Genomic DNA, 21042 nt, shown 5'->3' on the forward strand with positions numbered 1-21042 from the left:
ATTTACCCCAATAGCTGTTGCTTAATAAAACAGCCAGGAGCCACTGGAAAGGAACTTTAATAACTATCAAATCAAGAAGATCCTAAATTTAGAGATTTACTCCAGAAAGCCCTTTTTGAACTGTTAATTTCTCAATGTGTTTGCCCAAGCAGGAACTACACCATCACAGAAACCCAGAAGTCCACCAGACTTGTCAATGAGGGAATAAACCTATTTATAAATAGCTGGATACAAAATCTAATTCTAAATATATATATGTATACATATACACATACATAAATACATACATATCAGCATAAAATCATGTTTGCATGGTTTCAATATACATAAAAATTTCCAGGAAGGACACCTGGGTCAATCTGTTGGTTAAGCGTCCAACTCTTGGTTTTCACTCAGGTCATGATCTTACAGTTCTTAAGTTCAAGCCACGAGTCGGGCTCTACACTGCTGTAGACCCTACCTGGGATTCTCTCTCTGCCCCTTCCTGCTCGCTCACTCTCTCACTCAAAATAAATAAAATTAAAATTCAAGGGTAGATTATTAAGTATGGAACTTAACTGAGAAGTACTCCTTATTTCAGAAAAGCATTTTGCCATTGGAGACACTGTATGTGTTCTCTGAGTTGTCAATTCAAAACCCCTGCATCAATCTACCTTTCTAGACACATTCATGATTCTAGGTATCAGTGCATATGTCATCCAACTATTTCAGTCTTCCCAGGTAGTCATGCTTGAGTATTCTCACATGGAAGTATATTGTATTGTATTGTATTACAGCACTTACAGATTTTTGTTTTTTTTCCAAATGTGTAAGTAGCTTGTATTACCTTTAAGTTTCAATTCACAATAAAGATGTGTTTTCATGATAGTAAAGGTAGTACTGCAAAATATTTCCCATAAGAAAGAGGTATTGGGTTATGTAGGGTTCAAAATTGGTAACTAGGGAATGTAACCATAGAGCCCTAAACCCAAATAGATTTGTGTAAACCCATCAAACCCGAGAAACCCTTTATTGACATCAAATTGTTTTCCAAATAAAATACCTAAACAGTGATTACTAAACATAGGTTTTATCTACTTTTGTCTTGAGAAAGTAAATTTGGATTTGTTCATAAAGAAGTTTTATGCTTATTGAAAGACTGTACCATCAAGTGGGACTGACCTTGAGAGGGAGTGCCTCCATGGGCACAGAGAGGGGAAAGGAGAGGACCCTGCCCCAGGCACTCCAGGTTGAGGTTGCCCTGAGAAGACAAATCCCTGTAACATTTGGCTTTGAAAACCAGAGGGCCAGAAGCTTCTCCAGTTTTGTCCCCTCCCCACCTCCACAATCAGAAGGGCTTCACACCTTGAACTCTGAAAATCAACAGGCTCAATAGATTAAAAGGCAGGAGGGTAACAGAAAACTGAGTCTCTGCCCTTAAAGTACAGCACAACAAACAGCTCCACTTAGATACAGCACAGAAGCAACAGTTTGAAAAATGCCGCGGGTGTACAGGAAAGAGATTTAATGGTCTCAGAGCATGTGCTGGAGAGGCAGGGAAATCTAAGAGATTTCTCCAAGAACAAAAGAACTGATGGGTGCTATTTCCCTCCCCCACTCCCCATCCCCAGCCTAAATACACAGACACCTGTGAGAACAAGCACACTGCAATGATCACCTAACCTGCGAAAAGTGCACCCCAGCCACATACTTCCGTGAATACACTCCCTCCAACCCTCTGCCTGGGCAGAAGTTTTCCCAGGCTGCTTCAGCTCCATTCCACAGCAGCCCAGTGCAGACCCTGCTGGCACGATGTGCAGCACACCCAGCCCCCATGTTCTCCTGTAGACCTTGGATAAGCCTATCCCAAGCAGTGTGGCAAGCCTTGTGGTGTGCAAGCAGCCCCAATAAATAGGGGCGAGCACCACTCCAAAGTGACTCTTGCCCCTGAGAGAGGGAAAGTAACAGCACACCTCAGTCCAACTACAACCCCAGCAGTAGGCTGGTCAGACACCTGGCTGAACTGCAGGCCTAGCCCACCAACAAGTTTCTCTAGTGACAACATGCAGAAAGCACCCTTGAGTTTGGAGCTACCATAGCTCTGGCAAATGCCTGTTCTGGTTCACTTTAAACCCAAAGTAGCCCCAGACTGGTCCACTAAAAACACAAGGACCAAACCTTGTCCACAACAGCAAAGAGACCCATTGCAAATAACTGGAATGAAGGAAAACATGGCTCAGCCACAAAATTGGGGCACATGCAAAACACAAAGGAGACACCCCTGAAGCGCCAGGTTATGGTAAATAGGAGACACTACACTGCAGGGTATTACAAGACCTCTTGTTCATAAAGGCACTGCTTTCAAGAGCACGTGACTTCCCTAACACTCAGAAAAAGACAGACAAAATGAGAAGGAATATGTCCCAAATGAAAAAAAGGACAAGTTCAAAAGAAGAGAGCTAAACAAAAGGGAGATAAGTAATATACCTAATAAAGAAAGTAATGATCATAAAGATAATCACTGGATTTGAAATGAGTGGAGAACATCAGTCCTAATCGTAGTCCTTATCTTACACTCAAAGGAGCTATAAACAAAGGTAAAAAACATAAAAAAGAAAAGAAGTGTTGAAGTTGAAGGACTCTGAACCCCAAGAGTCTGGGAGGAAAAGAGACAGCCGGCTTCCAGGGACCCACTGGGACAACCTGAGGGGCCGTAGGTGTGTGGCTGCAAACTGGGAGAGAGAAAAGGAACAGAGAGGAGGGATCCCCTTTTGTGGAGAGACAAAAGGAAGAGAAAAAGAGAAAAGGAAGCATAGGCCTGTATCTGGACAAGAGAAAAACTTCAGTCCAGGAGAGATAAAGATCAATCTAACTGTGGGCTTTCTCTGGTCTGGGGACGGCTGCCCCTGGATCACATACCTGGGGAGGAGGGGAGCCAGCCCCAGGTTCGGTGGCTAGGTCAGGGGTGCAGTCCACAGAAGGAGAAAGCGATTCCCTCCCTGGAGTGCTGTGGGACAGGACAAAGCATGCCTGTGCCTGCCAGCCAGGGACCACATATCGCGGCGGGGGTGGGGGACGACGTGGAGCTGCTCTTCCCCAGTATGGGGCATGTGGAGCTAGGCACAGGAGTCAGTGGAGTGAGACAAACTGCCTCATTTGCACCCGTGGCACAATGAAGATGGCTCGAACAGAGTGGTCTGGGACACCCGGTACGCGACAGACAGGGTCGCCATTTTTCTCCCCACCACCACCAAGGTGGGGCCTCAAGGACCAGACAGTAGGGCCCAGCAGGGCCCATGGTGGAGGCAGGATCTGCCTATACCAAACCACGCCCCTCTGCACCTGGTAACTGCATAGCTACAGGAGAAGGATTGACAGTGAGGAAACAGACACCCTACCTCCAGACAGGCACTGCTGCATTGCCTGATTAATTCTCAGACAATTCTTATTATATACATTCTTCCTTCCTTTTCTCATTCTTATCTCTGGTTGTTAGTTTGTTTAAGCAGACATATTTAATCCATTCTCTTAATACGTGTTCCACACCTCCTTCTTTATTCTCCATTCTCTCTGCATTAAGCCTTATAGTTTCTCTGTCTGCATAACTTTCTTTTCTTTTTTCTTTTTCCCCATCCCCTTCTCTATTTCCCTTTCTTTCTCTCTGGATTAAGCCGTATAGTTTCTCTGGTCAATTTTTATTCTTTCTTTGTCCCTGCCCCTGTCATTTCTCTCTTTGTACAGGATAAGGCCTCTTCCATCAGTACTGCACCCACCCTGTTTACTTGTAGCTGGTGTTTCTGGGTTTTTTTGGTTGTTTGCCTGTTTTTGTTTTCTATTTTTTTGCTTATTTGTTTTCCTTTCCAGGGCTACTTGAACAAACAAATCAAAGCACACCTGGTGGAGGGTCCAAAACATCACTACGAGTAGGGAGATAAAGTAACCAGAGTCACAACAACAGAGAGCAAGTAACACTCTCCACAAAACACTTCCTGAAGGGCCAGGTCCTGGACAGTGTATGACCTCTCTTTAATATAGTAGTGCTCACAGGTGCAGGGGACATAACAAGCTTTTAAAACACATAAGAGACAGAAAACTAGGCAAAATGACGAAACAGAAGAATTCACAAAAGAAATTCCAGGAAAGGTAAGAGCTAAAGAAGTGATCAAAAGAGTTGTAAACAATACAACGGAACAAGAATTTAGAATAATAGTCGTAAGATTAATCGCTGGGCTTGAAAAAAGCATAGAGGACAGCAGAGAATCTACTGCCCAAGAGATCAAGGAACTAAAAATTAGTAATGATGCATTAAAAAATGCTGTAGATGAGGTGCAGAATAAAATAGAGGCAGTCATAGTGAGGATTGAAGAGGCAGAGGGGAGAATGGGTGAAATATAAGATAAAATTATGGAAAAAGAGGAAGCTGAGAAAATAAAAAAAATGCTGGATCACAAGGGGAGAATTAGAGAACTAAGTGATTCCATGAAACGGAACAATATCCATATCATAGTAGTTCCAGAAGAAGGAGAAAGAAAGGGGCCAAAGGTATACTTGAACAAATCATAGCTAAGAACCTCCCCAGTCTGGGAAAGGCACAGAGAACTCCCTCCAGAGGTAACTTGAATTGGTCTTCTGAATGACATATCATAGTGAAACTGGAAATATACAAGGATAAAGAGAGAATTCTGAAAGCAGCTAGGGATAAACGGGCCTCAACATACAAGGATAGACACATACGGGTAGTAGCAGCTCTATCTACTGAAACGTGGCAGACCAGAAAGGAGTGGCAGGAAATTTTCAATGTAATGAACAGGAAAAATATGCAGCCAAGAATCCTTTATCCAGCAAGCCTGTCATTCAGAATAGAAGGAGAGATAAAGATTTTCCCAAACAAAAACTGAAAGAATTCATCACCAATAAACCAGCCCTATAAGAGATCCTAAGGAGGATTCTGTGAGTGAAATGTTGCAAAGACCACAAAGGACAAGAGACATCACTACAAGTATGAAACCTACAGATAACCTACACAAGGACTGTAAACCCGTATCTTTCACTAATAACACTGCATGTAAATGGACTAAATGGTCCAATCAAAAGACATAGGGTATCAGAATGGATTAAAAAAACAAGACCCATCTATTTGCTGTCTACAAGAGACCCATTTTAGACCCAAGGACACCTTCAGATTAAAAGTGAGGAGATGGAGAACCATCTATCATGCTACTAGAAGTCAAAAGAAAGCTGGAGTAGCCATATTTATATCAGACAAACTAGATTTTAAACTAAAGGCTGTAACAAGAGATGAAGAAGGGCATTATGTAATAATTATGGGGTCTATCCATCAAGAAGAGCTAACAATTATAAATGTCTATGCACTGGATTTGGAAACACCCAAATATATGAAACAATTAATCACAAACATAAGCAATCTTATCGGTAAGAATGTGGTAACTGCAAGGGACTTCAATACTCCACTTACAACAATGGATAGATCATCTAGGCAGATAATCAATAAAGAAACAATGGCCCTGAACAATACACTGGACTAGATGGACTTGACAGATATATTTAGAAATTTTCATCCTAAAGGAGAATATACATTCTTCTCGAGTGCACATCGAACATTCTCCAAGACAGATCACATTTGAATCACAAAACAGCCCTCAATAAATATAAAAGAACTGAGATCATATCATGCACACTTTCAGATCACAATGCTATGAAACTTGAAATCAACCATAGGAAAAAGTTTGGAAAACCTCCAAATGCATGGAGGTTAAAGAATATCCTACTAAGGAATGAAAGGGTCAACCAGGCAATTAAAGAAGAAATTTAAAAATACGTGGAAACAAATGAAAATGAAAACACAACACTCCAAACCCTTTGGGATGCAGCAAAGGCAGTCCTAAGAGGAAAATACATTGCAATCCAGGCCTATTTCGAGAAACAAGAAATATCCCAAATACAAAATCTAACAGCACACCTAAGGAACTAGAAGCAGAACAGCAAAGACACTCCAAACTCAGCAGAAGAAGAGAAATAATAAAGATCAGAGGAGAAACACATATAGAATCCAAAAACAAACCCCAAAATAAAACAAAACAAAACAGAACAGATCAATGAAACTAAGAGTTTTTTTTTTTGAAAAAATAAAATTGATAAACCGCTAGACAGGCTTCTCAAAAAAAAAAAAAAAAAAAAAAAAAGAGAGAGAGGACCCAAATAGAAAAAATCATGAATGAAAGTGTATTTATTATAACCAATCCCTCAGAAATACAAGAAATTATCAGAGAAAACTATGAAATATTACATGCCAATAAACTGGACAACCTGGAAGAAATGGACAAATTCCTACATACTCATACACTACCAAAACTAAAATGGGAAGAAATAGAAAATTGGAACAGACCCATAACTAGTAATGAAATTGAATCAGTTATCAAAAATCTCCCAGCAAAGAAGAGTCCTGGGCCAGATGGCTTCCCATGGGGAAATCTACCAGACATTTAAAGCAGAGTTAATACCTATCCATCTCAAGGAATTCCAAAAAATAGAAACGGAAGGAAAACTTCTGGACCTATTCTACGAAGCCAGCATTACCTTGATTCCCAAACCAGACAGAGACACCACAAAAAAGGAGAATTAAAGGCCAATATCCCTGATGAACATGGATGCAAAAATTCTCAACAAGATACTAGCAAATAGAATTCAACAACATATTAAAAGGATTATTCACCACTATGAAGTGAGATTCATTCCTGGGCTGCAGGGCTGGTTCAATATTCACAAATCAGTGTGATACATCACATTCATAAAAGAAAGGATAAGAACCATATGATCATGTCAACGGATGCAGAAAAACCATTTTGACAAAACACAGCATCCTTTCTCTTTTTTTAAAAAAAAAATTTTTTTTTTTTAACATTTATTTATTTTTGAGACAGAGAGAGACAGAGCATGAACAGGGGAGGGGCAGAGAGAGAGGGAGACACAGAATCGGAAGCAGGCTCCAGGCTCTGGGCCATCACCCCAGAGCCTGACGCGGGGCTCGAACTCATGGACCGCAAGATGGTGACCTGAGCCAAAGTCGGACGCTCAACCGACTGAGCCACCCAGGCGCCCCACAGCATCCTTTCTTAATAAAAACCTTCAAGAAAGTTGGGATAGAAGGAACATACTTAAACATCATAAAAGCCATTTATGAAAAGCCCACAGCTAATATCATCCTCAATGGTGAAAAACTAAGAACTCTCCCCCAGAGATCAGGAACACGACAGGGATGTCCACTCTCACCGCTGTTGTTTAACATAGTGTTGGAAGTCCTAGCATCAGCAATCGGACAACAAAATGAAATAAAAGGGATCAAAACTGGCAAAGAAGTCAAACTTTTACTTTTCACAGATGACATGATACTCTACATGGAAAACCCAAAAGACTCCACCAAAAGACTGCTAGAACTGATACAGGAATTCAACAAAGTCACAGGGTACAAAATCAACGTATGGAAATCGGCTGCATTTTTATACACCAATAAGAAGCAACAGAAAGAGAAATCAAGAAACTGATCCCATTTACAATTGCACCAAGAACCATAAAATACCTAGGAATAAACCTAACCAAAGATGTAAAAGATCTGTATGTTGAAAACTATAGAAAGCTTATGAAGGAAACTGAATAAGATACAAAGAAATGGAAAAACATTCCATGCTCACAGATTGAAGAATAAATATTGTTAAAAGGTCAATAATACCCAAAGCAATTTACACATTCAATGCAATCCCAATAAAAATTGCACTGGTATTCTTCTCAAAGCTAGAACAAAAAATCCTAAAATTTGTACGGAACCAAAAAAGACCCCGAATAGCCAAAGTAAACCTGAAGAAGACAACCAAAGCAGGAGGCATCACAATCCCAGACTTGAGCCTCTAGTATGAAGCTGTAATCATCAAGACAGTATGGTATTGGCACAAAAAAAGATACATAGACCAATGGAATAGAATAAAGAACCCAGATTGGACCCACAGAAGTATGGCCAACTAATCTTTGACAAAGCAGCAAAGAGGATCCAATGGAAAAAAGACGGTCTTTTAGCACATAGTGCTGGGAGAACTGGAAAGCAACATGCAGAAGAATGAAACTAGACCACCTGCTTACACCATACACAAAAATAAACTCAAAATGGATCAAAGACCTAACATATGCGACAGGAAATCATCAAAACCCTGGAGGAGAAGGCAGGCAACAACCTCTTTGACCTCAGTCACAGCAGTTTCTTACTCAAGACATCTCCAAAGGCAAGGGAATTAAAAGCAAAAATGAACTATTGGGACCTCATCAAGATAAAAAGCTTCTGCACTGCAAAGAAAACAACAAAACTAAAAGGCAGTTGACAGAATGGGAAAAGATATTTGCAAATGACATATTGGATAAAGGGCTAGTATCCAAAATCTATAAAGAACTCACCAAACTCCACACCTGAAAAACAAATAATCCAGTGAAGAAGTGGGCAGAAGACATGAATAGACACTTTTCCAAAGAAGACATCCAGAAGGCCAACAGACACATGAAACGATGCTCAATGTCACTCATCACCAGGAAAATACAAATCAAAGCCACACTGAGATACCACCTCACACTGGTCAGAGTGGCTAAAATCAACAAATCAGGAAACTACAGATGCTGCCGAGGATGTGGAGAAATGGGAACCCTCTTGCACTGTTGGCAGGAATGCAAACTGGTGCAGCCGCTCTGGAAAACTGTGGAGGTTCCTCAAAAAAAATAAAAATAGCACTACCCTATGACCCAGCAATAGCACTGCTAAGAATTTACCCAAGGGATACAGGAGTGCTGATGCATCGGGGCACATGTACCCCAATGTTTATAGCAGCACTTTCAACAATAGCCAAATTATGGAAAGAACCCAAATGTCCATCAACTGATGAATGGATAAAGAAGATGTGGTTTATATACACAATGGAATACTACTTAGCAATGACAAGGAATGAAATCATGCCATTTGCAGCAACATGGATGGAAGTGGAAGTATTATGCTAAGTGAAATAAGTCAGAGAAAGACAGATACCATATGTTTTCACTCAAATGTGGATCTTGAGAAACTCAACAGAAGACCATGGGGGAAGGGAAGGGGAAAAAATAGTTACAAACAGAGAGGGAGGGAGGCAAACCATAAGAAACTCTTAATTACAGAGAATAAACTGAGGGTTGATGGGGGGTGGGGAGAGGGGAAAGTAGGTGATGGGCATTGAGGAGGGCACTTGTTGGGATGAGCACTGGGTGTTGTATGTAAGCCAATTTGACAATAAATTATACTTCAAAAAAACATAAAAAAAAACAATTAGACATGAAGAACTCAGTAACTAAAATTAAAAATACACTACAGGGAATAAATAACAGCTAGAGAAAATAGAATGGGTCAGTGATCTACAGGAAAGCATGATGGAAAGCCATCAAGATGGAACAGGAATGAAATGGATAATAAAAACTGAAAATAGATTAAAGGAACTCAGGACACTATCAAGCATAATAACATTTGCATTAATAAGGACCCCAGAAGGAGAAGTGAGACACAGGGAGCAAAAAGAAGAAGTAATAGCTGAAAACTTTCCGAATCTGGGGAAGGAAACAGACAACCAGATCCAGGAGGCAGAGAGAGCCCGTAACAAAAGCAAACCAAAGATGTCCATACCAAGACATGCAGTAATTAAAATGGCAAAAAGTAATGATAAAGAGAGAATTTAAAAAGCAGCAAGAGAAAAGAAAAGTTATACACAAGAAACTTCATAAGGCTAACAGAGGGTTTTTCAGCAGAAACCCTTTAGACCAGAAGGGAGTGGCTTGATACATTAAAAGTGCTGTTAAAAGAAAACCTGCAACAAGGATACTCTATCCAGCAAGGCTATCATTCAGAATAAAAGGAGAGATAAAGACTTTCCCAACCTAAGTGAAAGAAATTCATCACCACTAAACATAATAACAAACATAAAGGAAGTAATCAATAGTAATATAATAATACGACAATAGTAGAGGTCTTTAACACCCCACCTCCATTATCCAAACAGAAAATCAACAAGAAAACAGTGGCTCTGAATGACACATTAGAACAGATATATCTTTTGGATCTATTCAGAACATTCAATCCTGTAACAGGGAATACACATTCTTTTCAAATGCACACAGAGAGTTCTCCAAAAGAGATATGTTAGCCCACAAAACAAGACTCAAAAAATTAAAAAAGACTGAAGTCATATTATGAATCTTTTCCAACCTTAATGCTATCAAAGTAGAAATCAACCACAAGAAAAAACCTAAAAAGAACACAAATGCATGGAAACTACATAAGAGGCTACTAAACTGAATGGGTCAGCCAAGAAATCAAAGAAATCAAAAAATACATGGAGATCAATTAAAATGAAAATGCAGTGAATGAAAATAAAATGAAAATGAAATGAAAAACATTTTGGGATGTTTTTGGGATGCTGTAAAAGGTGTTCTAAGAGAGAAGTTTATAGAAATACAGGCCTACCTCAAGAAACAAGAAAAAAATCTCAAACAACCTAATCTTAAACCCAAAGGAGCCAGAAAAAAAACAAACAAAACCCCAAACTGGTAGCAGGAAGGAAATAATAAAGTTTAGGGCATAAACAAACAAAAGAGAAATTAAAAAAAAATGGAACAGATGAAACCGAGACCTGGTCATTAACAGGATCAACAAAATTGATAAACCTTTAGCCACACTCATCAAGAAAGAGACAAAAAGAGAACTCAAACAAAATCAGAATTGAAAGGGAAATACCAACATCACAGAAATACAAAAGATTTTAAGAGATTACTTAAAACTGTATGCCAACAAATTAGACAACCTAGAATAGGTAACCTCCTAGAAACATACAACTGCCCAAAACTCAACAAAGTAGAAAATTTGAACAGATTGATTACCAGCAATGAAACTGAATGAATAATCTAAAAAACTCCCAACAAACAAAAGTCCAGGACCAAATGGCTTCACAGATGAATTCTATCAAACATTTAAAGAAGACAAAAATGCAAAATCCCTCAACAAAATTATTAGCGAAGTGAATACATCAATACTTTTAAAAAATTTATTCACCATGATCAAAAGACTCAGTATTTACAAGTCAGTGTGATAACCCCATCAAAAAGAGGAAGGATAAAAATGCTATCATTTCAAATAATGCAGAAAAGGCATTTAACAAAGTGCTACATCCATGCATGAGGAAAAACCCGAACAAAGTAGGTTAGAGGGAACATACCTTAACATAACAAAGGCCATATGAGAAAAACCCACAGCTAACATCATACTTAATGGTGAAAAACCAAGAACTTTCCCACTAAGATCAGGAACAAGACAAAGATGTCTGCTATCACTACTCTGTTCTGGAAGTGCTAGCCATAGCAATCAGACAATGAAAAGAAATAAAAGGCATCCAAATTGGTAAGGAAGAGGCAAAAATTTCACCATTTGTACATGATACTATATACAGAAAACCTGAAACACTCCACCAAAAACCTACTAGAACTGATAAATGAATTCATTAAGGTCACAGTATACAAAATCAATATATAGAATCTGTTTTGTTTCCATACACTAATACTGAAGTAACATAAAGACATTAAGAAAACAATCCCACTTATGATTGCACCATAAATAATGAATAAACTAGGAATAAACATAACCAAGGAGATGAAATACCTGTACTCTGAAGACTATAAAACATTGATGAAAGGGGAGCCTGGGTGGTTCAATCAGTTAAGTGTCCAATTTTGGCTCAGGTCATAATCTCACAGTTTGTGAGTTTGAGCCCTGCACTGGGCTCTGTGCTGACAGCTCAGAGCCTGGAGCTTGCTTCGGATTCTGTCTCCCTCTCTCTCTGCCCCGCTCCTGCTCACACTTTGTTTCTATCAAAAATAAACATTAAAAAAAAATTTTTTTTTAAAAAAAACACTGATGAAAGAAATTGAACCCAACACAAGTGGAAAGACATTCCACGCTCACAGACTGAAAGAATCAATATTGTTAAAATGTCCATAGTATCCAAAGCAATCTATAAATTTAATGCAATCCCTTTCAAAATCCCAACAGAATTTTTTTACAGAACTATAACAAACAATTCTAAAATTTCTATGGAATCACAAATGACCCCAAACAACAAAAGCAATCTTGAAAAAGAAAAACACAACTGGAGGTACCACAATCCTAGATTTCAAGTTATACTACAAAACTACAGTAATCAAAACAGTATGGTAGTGGCACAAAAAAACACACATCTTGTTCCTAAGATCAAAGGAACAGAATAGATACCCTAGAAACAAACCCATAATATGGTCAATTAATCTTAAATAAAGGAGGCAAAAATATACAATGGGGAAAAAAAACAGTCTCTTCAACAAATGGTGTTGGAAAACCAGACAACTACATGTGAAACAATGAAATTGGTCCACTTTCTTAAACCATACACACAAACTCAAACTGGATTAAGGACCAAAATGTGAGACTTGAAACCATAAAAATCCTAGAGAAGTGCACAGGGAGTCATTTTTCTGGCATCAACCCTAGCAACATTTTTCTCGATATGTCTCCCAAGGCAAGGCAAACAAAAGCAAAAATAAACTACTGAGACTACATCAAACTCAAAAGCTTCTGCATTCTATATTGTTTATTTCTGCTCTGATCTTTATTATTTCTCTTCTTCTGCTGGGTTTAGGCTGTCTTTGCTGTTCTGCTTCTATTTCCTTTAGGTGGGCTGTTAGATTTTGTATTTGGGATTTTTCTCGTTTCTTGAGATAGGCCTGGATTGCAATGTATTTTCCTCTCAGGACTGCCTTCGCTGCATCCCAAAGCATTTGGATTGTTGTATTTTCATTTTCGTTTGTTTCCATATATTTTTTAACTTCTTCTCTAATTGCCTGGTTGACCCATTCATTCTTTAGTAGGGTGTTCTTTAACCTCCAAGCTTTTGGAGGTTTTCCAGACTTTTTCTTGTGGTTGATTTCAAGCTTCATAGCATTGTGGTCTGAAAGTATGCATGGTATGATCTCAATTCTTGTATACTTATGAAGGGCTGTTTTGTGACCCAGTATGTGATCTATCTTGGAGAATGTTCCATGTGCACTCGAGAGGAAAGTATCAGTCTGTTGCTTTGGGATGCAGAGTTCTAAATATATCTGTCAAGTCCATCTGATCCAATGTATCATTCAGGGCCCTTGTTTCTTTATTGACCACGTGTCTAGATAATCTATCCATTGTTGTAAGTGGGGTGTTAAAGTCCCCTGCAATGACCACATTCTTATCAATAAGGTTGCTTATGTTTGTAATTGTTTTATATATTTGGGGGCTCCCGTATTCGGCATATAGACATTTATAATTGTTAGCTCTTCCTGATGGATAGACCCTGTAATTATTATATAATGTCCTTCTTCATCTCTTGTTACAGCCTTTAATTTAAAGTCTAGTTTGTCTGATATAGGTATGGCTACTCCAGCTCTCTTTTGACTTCCAGTAGCATGATAAATAGTTCTCCATCCCCTCACTCTCAATCTGAAGGTGTCCTCAGGTCTAAAATGAGTCTCCTGTAGACAGCAAATAGATGGGTCTTGGTTTTTTATCCATTCTGATACCCTATGTCTTTTGGTTGGTGCATTTAGTCCATTTACATTCAGTGTTGTTATAGAAAGATATGAGTTTAGAGTCATTGTGATGTCTGTAGGGTTCGTGCTTGTAGCGATGTCTCTGGTACTTTGTCTCACAGGATCCCCCTTAGGATCTCTTGTAGGGCTGGTTTAGTGGTGACGAATTCCTTTAGTTTTTGTTTGTTTGGGAAGACCTTTATCTCTCCTTCTATTCTAAATGACAGATTTGCTGGACAAAGGATTCTCGGCTGCATAGTTTTTCTGTTCATCACATTGAAGATTTCCTGCCATTCCTTTCTGGCCTGCCAAGAAGTTTCAGTAGAGAGATCCGTCAGGAGTCTTATTGGTCTCCCCTTATATGTTAGAGCATGTTTATCCCTAGCTGCTTTCAGAATTTTCTCTTTATCCTTGCATTTTGCCAGTTTCATTATGATATGTCATGCAGAAGATCGATTCAAGTTACGTCTGAAGGGAGTTCTCTGTGCCTCTTGGATTTCAGTGCCTTTTTCCTCCCCCAGATCAGGGAAGTTTTCAGCTATTATTTCTTCAAGTACACCTTCAGCACCTTTCCCTCTGTCTTCCTCCTCTGGAATACCAATTATGCGTAGATTATTTCTCCTTAGTGCATCACTTAGTTCTCTAATTTTCCCCTCATACTACTGGATTTTTTTATCTTTTTCTCAGCTTCCTTTTTCCATAATTTTTTCTTCTAGTTCACCTATTCTCTCCTCTGCCTCTTCAATCTGAGCTGTGTTTGTTTCCATTTTATTTTGCAGGTCATTTATAGCATTTTTTAGCTCCTCCTGTCTGTTCCTCAGTCCCTTGATCTCTGTAGCAATAGATTCTCTGCTGTCCTCTCTAAAAAAACTGTAGAGCAGATCAATGAAACCAGAGTTGGTTTTTTGAAAAAATAAACAAAATTGATAAACCTCTAGCCAGGCTTCTCAAAAAGAAAAGAAAGATGACCCAAATAGATAAAATCATGAATGAAAATGGAATTATTACAACCAACCCCTCAGAGATACAAGCAATTATCAGGGAATACTATGAAAAATTATATTCTAACAAACTGGACAACCTGGAAGAAATGGACAAATTCCTAAACACCCACACGCTTCCAAAACTCAACCAGGAGGAAATAGAAAGCTTGAACAGACCCATAACCAGCGAAGAAATTGAATCAGTCATCAAAAATCTCCCAACAAATAAGAGTCCAGGACCAGATGGCTTCCCAGGGGAGTTCTACCAGACGTTTAAAGCAGAGATAATACCTATCCTTCTCAAGCTATTCCAAAAAATAGAAAGGGAAGGAAAACTTCCAAACTCATTCTATGAAGCCAGTATGACTTTGATTCCTAAACCAGACAGAGACCCAGTAAAAAAAGGGAACTAGAGGCCAATATCCCTGATGAATATGGAGGCAAAAATTCTCAATAAGATACCAGCAAATCGAATTCAACAGCATATAAAAAGAATTATTCACCATGATCAAGTGGGATTCGTTCCTGGGATGCAGGGCTGGTTCAATATTCGCAAATCAATCAACGTGATACATCACATTAATGAAAGAAAAGATAAGAACCATATGATCCTGTCAATTGATGCAGAAAAAGCATCTGACAAAATTCAGCATCCTTTCTTAATAAAAACCCTCGAGAAAGTCGGGATAGAAGGAACATACTTAAACATCATAAAAGCCATTTATGAAAAGCCCACAGCTAATATCATCCTCAATGGGGAAAAACTGAGAGCTTTTTCCCTGAGATCAGGAACACGACAGGGATGTCCACTCTCACCACTGTTGTTTAACATAGTGTTGGAAGTGCTACCATCAGCAATCAGACAACAAAAGGAAATCAAAGGCATCCAATTGGCAAAGATGAAGTCAAGCTTTCACTTTTTGCAGATGACATGGTATTATACAGGGAAAACCCAACAGACTGCACCAAAAGTCTGCTAGAACTGATACATGAATTCAGCAAAGTTGCAGGATACAAAATCAATGTACAGAAATCAGTTGCATTCTTATACACTAACAATGAAGCAACAGAAAGACAAATAAAGAAACTGATCCCATTCACAATTGCACCAAGAGGCATAAAATACCTAGGAATAAATCTAACCAAAGATGTAAAAGATCTGTATGCTGAAAACTATAGAAAGCTTATGAAGGAAATTGAAGAAGTTATAAAGAAATGGAAAGACATTCTGTGCTCATGGGTTGGAAGAATAAATATTGTAAAAATGTCAATACTACCCAGAGCTATCTACACATTCAATGCAATCCCAATCAAAATTGCACCAGCATTCTTCTCGAAGCTAGAACAAGCAATTCCAAAATTCATATGGAACCACAAAAGGCCCCGAATAGCCAAAGTAATTTTGAAGAAGAAGACCAAAGCAGGAGGCATCACAATCCCAGACTTTAGCCTCTACTACAAAGCTGTAATCATCAAGACAGCATGATACTGGCACAAAAACAGACACATAGACCAGTGGAATAGAATAGAAACCCCAGACCTAGACCCACAAATATATGACCAACTAATCTTTGACAAAGCAGGAAAGAATATCCAATGGAAAAAAGACAGTCTCTTTAACAAATGGTGCTGGGAGAACTGGACAGCAACATGCAGAAGAATGAAACTAGACCACTTTCTTACACCATTCACAAAAATAAACTCAAAATGGATAAAGGACCTGAATGCGAGACAGGAAACCATCAAAACCCTAGAGGAGAAAGCAGGAAAAGACCTCTCTGATCTCAGCCGTAGCAATTTCTTACTTGACACATCCCCAAAGGCAAGGGAATTAAAAGCAAAAATGAACTATTGGGACCTCCTGAAGATAAAAAGCTTCTGCACAGCAAAGGAAACAACCAACAAAACTAAAAGGCAACCAACGGAATGGGAATATATTTGCAAATGACATATCAGACAAAGGGCTAGTATCCAAAATCTATAAAGAGCTCACACCCGAAAAACAAATAATCCAGTAAAGAAATGGGCAGAAAACATGAATAGACACTTGAGAAGACATCCAGATGACCAACAGGCACATGAAAAGATGCTCAACATCACTCCTCATCAGGGAAATACAAATCAAAACCACACTCAGATATCACCTCACACCAGTCAGAGTGGCCAAAATGAACAAATCAGGAGACTATAGATGTTGGCGAGGATGTGGAGAAACGGGAACCCTCTTGCACCGTTGGTGGGAATGCAAATTGGTGCAGCCGCACTGGAAAGCAGTGTGGAGGTTCCTCAGAAAATTAAAAATAGACCTACCCTATGACCCAGCAATAGCACTGCTAGGAATTTATCCAAGGGATACAGGAGTGCTGATGCATAGGGGCACTTGTACCCCAATGTTTATAGCAGCACTCTCAACAATAGCCAAATTATGGAAAGAGCCTAAATGTCCATCAACTGATGAATGGATAAAGAAATTGTGGTTTATATACACAATGGAGTACTACGTGGCAATGAGAAAGAATGAAATATGGCCCTTTGTAGCAACGTGGATGGAACTGGAAAGTGTGATGCTAAGTAAAATAAGCCATACAGAGAAAGACAGATACCATATGTGTTCACTCTTATGTGGATCCTGAGAAACTTAACAGGAACCCATGGGGGAGGGGAAGGAAAAAAAAAAAAAAAAGGTTAGAGTGGGAGAGAGCCAAAGCATAATAGACTCTTAAAAACTGAGAATAAACTGAGGGCTGATGGGGGGTGGGAGGGAGGGGAGGGTGGGTGATGGGTACTGAAGAGGGCATCTTTTGGGATGAACACTGGGTGTTGTATGGAAACCAATTTGACAATAAATTTCATATATTAAAAAAAAAAGCTTCTGCAGAGCCAGGGAAACAATCAACAAAACTAAAGACAATCTATGGAATGGGAAAAGTTATTTGCTAATGGCATACCAGATTAAGGGTTCATATCCAAAATACATAAGGATTTATATAACTTTACATAAAAAAGACAAATAATCCAATTAAAAAATGGGAAGAAGGTATGAAGAGACATTTTTCCAAAGAAGATACAGAGATGGCCAACAGACACATAAAAATATGCTCAACATCATTCATCATCAAGGAAATGCAAATCAAACCAACAGTAGCATAACACTTCACACTTGTCATCCCGACGGCCATAATAAAAAATATAGGAAACAAGTGTTGGGAAGGATGTGGAAGAAAAGGAACCCTCACACACCTTTGTTGGAAATCAAACTGGTGCAGCCACTGTGGAAAACAGTATGGAAGTTGCTTAAAAATTTAAAAACAGAATTACCACATGATTTAGTATTTCTACCAATGGGTGTTTACCCAAAGAATACAAAAACAGTAATGTGAAAAGATACACGCACCCATGTGTTTACTGCATCATGACTGATGACAGCCAAATTACGCAAGTAGTCTGAGTGTTCACCAATAGGTGAACTGTTAAAGAAGTGGTATATATACTCAATGGAGTATTATTCTGCCATGAAAAAGAATGAAATCTTGTCACTTGCAACAACATGGATAGATCTAGAGGGGATAATGGTAAGTGAAATAAGTTAGAGAGAGACAAATACCATATGATTTCACTCATATGCAGAATTTGAGAAACAAATGAACAAAGAAGAAAAGAGACCAAAAAACAGACTCAACTACTTAGAACTGACGGTTACCACAGGGGAGGTAGGTGAAGGGGGTGGGTGAAATAGATAAAGGGAATTAAGAGTGAACTTATCAGGATGAGTATTTAGTAGTATGTAGACCTCTCAAATCACTATGGTAAACCTGAAACTAATATTGCTTACTATTTAGTTTTCACTAGAAAGTAGTTTCTAAGCATTAAGAATTCTAACAAATGTCATTAAGACTACTGGAAATAATGAAGGAAGCACTCTGTGCGCAAGGAAAATAACATGTGTTTTTGTTAAGAAAATTCTGAGAAATGGGAATACATTTTTGTTGAGGAAAAAGAAAGGAATTTGACCTAAAATGAGACTGTTAGAAAGGGAAAACTGGAGAAAATATGAATGTTAAAAAAAAAAAAAAAAAGTTGTAGAAAGTCTGTGAAAAAGGAATCTTTGCTAAAGAATGTGTGGTCAGGACAAAGACTGGAATTAATGAGTTTTAAAAATATACTGGTTCATGATTGGAGTTTGGTTTTTCTCTCTGTTGAAATGAGGATTATCCTGGAATATTGGTCTGTTTTTGACAGAAAAAAGTACAAGGTTTTTCCTTTATCTGCCCTGAAAATACAAAGTTTGCTATCAGGTCTTTACTTAATAAATTTAAATCTCATCAATACTAAAAGAGCTAAGTTCTGCTAACAACTATGTAACCTTCTGTATATGCCTTTAGAATCTCTTATTGCCACCTAGGTTAAATAAGTTTTACGTTTTTAATGATTTGTGTTTCTTCTTAAGAGTGTGCTTTAAAAAAATTTTTTTTAATCATTTATTCATTTTTGAGAGAGACAGAGAGAGAGAGAGCGCGCGCGCGCGCGCACGCGGAGAGGAGGAGGGGCAGAGAGAGAGGGAGACACAGAATCCAAAGCAGGCTCCAGGCTCTGAGCTGTGAACAGAGCCCAACACAGGGCTCGACCTCATGAACCGTGAGACCGTGACCTGAGCCAAAGTTGGACGCTTAACCAACTGAGCCACCCGGCACCCGTTTATTTTTGAGAGAGAGAGAAAGACAGAGCATGGGCAAGGGAGGGGTAGAGAGAGAGGGAGACATGGAATCCAAAGCACGCTCCAGGCTCTTAGCTGTCAGCACAGAGCCTGACGCAGGGCTTGAACTCAGGAACCTGACGGAGATCGTAACCTGAGCCAAAGTCAGACACTTAACCAACTGAGCCACCCAGGCGCACCATTCAGCATGTGCTTTAAAACTTTGATATTTTTAACAAATTTCCCAAAATTCAAATTCTAAATTAAGTCTTTTTAACTAATCAGGCTTATTTATTATGGTATGTTAAACTACATGGGAAGCATTGTCAGAAACCTTTTAAGGTTCTACTGCATAAGTGAATGCCATGAAATCCCAAAATCCCAATAATCATTACTTGTAATTCTAAGTATTGAAGTATTGTCTATCCCAGAAGTAACCAAATTTCCTTATCAACTATAATGTTCATTACACTATAATGAACTCTCATCACATCTTTAACCATGCTCATTTTTGAGTCCTTTGTTATTTACAGTTACTGTTCTGATTTGTACTCCTACAAATGTGTTTCACCTTCAAGGACATTCATAGAGAGGACTCTTGACAAACACAGGTTTGTGATACCCTTAAGATAATAAAACTAAGCCAAATAAGAATTTCTGGGAACGGGAAAACCATACTCAAACTGAACAAGAATTAATAACATGACTAAAGGAATCAAGGAAGATTATTACAGTTTTTATGACTCGTTTGAAACATCACTGATTATCTAATGTTTGCTCTTTGGGATTTTAAAAAACATTTTATCTTTTTCCCCCTACCTGATCCCTCCTGAATTCACAAACTCTTGGTGAGTATTCTTACCCTCATGGCACTTAAGTTATTTGCATAAATTCAGTAAGAATTTCTTGTAACAGGTCACCATTAGAGAAACTGATTCTATTACCATGGCTTTGACTAGAATGTCACATTTGAGAAAGACATGCATAGACTCAGATATGACCAGAAAGCTAAGGAACTAAGGTTGACTTTATGGTGCCAAGGAAGCCCCCTAGAATAACTGCCCTGGCTGGTACCATGCTTACAAGGTTCCTGGAGCCTTACGAGGTTAGGTAAGGAAGGTCACTTCCTGGCAGGCTCAGGAACCTCAGAATATTTGGGGGACCCCGAAAAGCGAGGGAGCATTTCATTTCTTTAGTTATTACAAGCGAGTCTGATGGCAAGTATTTGGTTTGGCTCTTTGCCTTGAAAGGCTTTCAAAAGCTCGATCTGAAATTCCTTATGAAAAAAAAGTTCCAGCAAAGCAGATCTGAGAGAACATGTAAGGCCAGTTACTATTCTTGCTGTACTTACAAAAATATTTGGGCCAAATTTGTGAAAAATGGACTTGTTTTACAAACATATTAGTCTTATTTTGGCTATTGTTGATGGAAATGAGGGTGATTTTGGAGAGAAAAAACTATGTTTCAGTAACATACCTCTATGGGTGTAAGATTCTAGTTCTAATTGTCCTTGCATGTTTCTTGTTTACCATACTAGCTGGATCCTGACTTCTAATGATTTCCTTGATTATTTGGATAATTTTCTGCCTGACTACTTACACACTATAGACCTGACTGAAAGCCATGAGACAACTGTTTAACTGAACTGACCTGATTTACTTCATTATGAAATGTGTAATAAGAAGCGAAGACTACACATTAGAGTTCAAAAAAAATGGCTCTATG

General features: G+C 38.7%; 1 protein-coding gene and 1 long non-coding RNA gene across 2 annotated transcripts in view; one reads left to right on the top strand and one right to left on the bottom strand.

Annotated features, from left to right (window-relative positions):
* The window catches only part of LOC132679257 (uncharacterized), a 101332-nt gene extending 81404 nt beyond the window's left edge, over positions 1-19928 (top strand). Inside the window, exon 3 of the long non-coding RNA XR_009610047.2 lies at positions 19851-19928. This is a non-coding gene — a long non-coding RNA (uncharacterized LOC132679257). The remainder of the gene's footprint in view (positions 1-19850) is intronic.
* The window catches only part of POLR1F (RNA polymerase I subunit F), a 30659-nt gene that overhangs the window by 5843 nt on the left and 3774 nt on the right, over positions 1-21042 (bottom strand). The gene's annotated exons all lie outside the window — the stretch shown is intronic.

This window comes from Panthera onca, chromosome A2, assembly GCF_046562875.1.
Source record: "Panthera onca isolate mPanOnc1 chromosome A2, mPanOnc1 haplotype 2, whole genome shotgun sequence".
Classification (NCBI taxonomy): Eukaryota; Metazoa; Chordata; class Mammalia; order Carnivora; family Felidae; genus Panthera; species Panthera onca.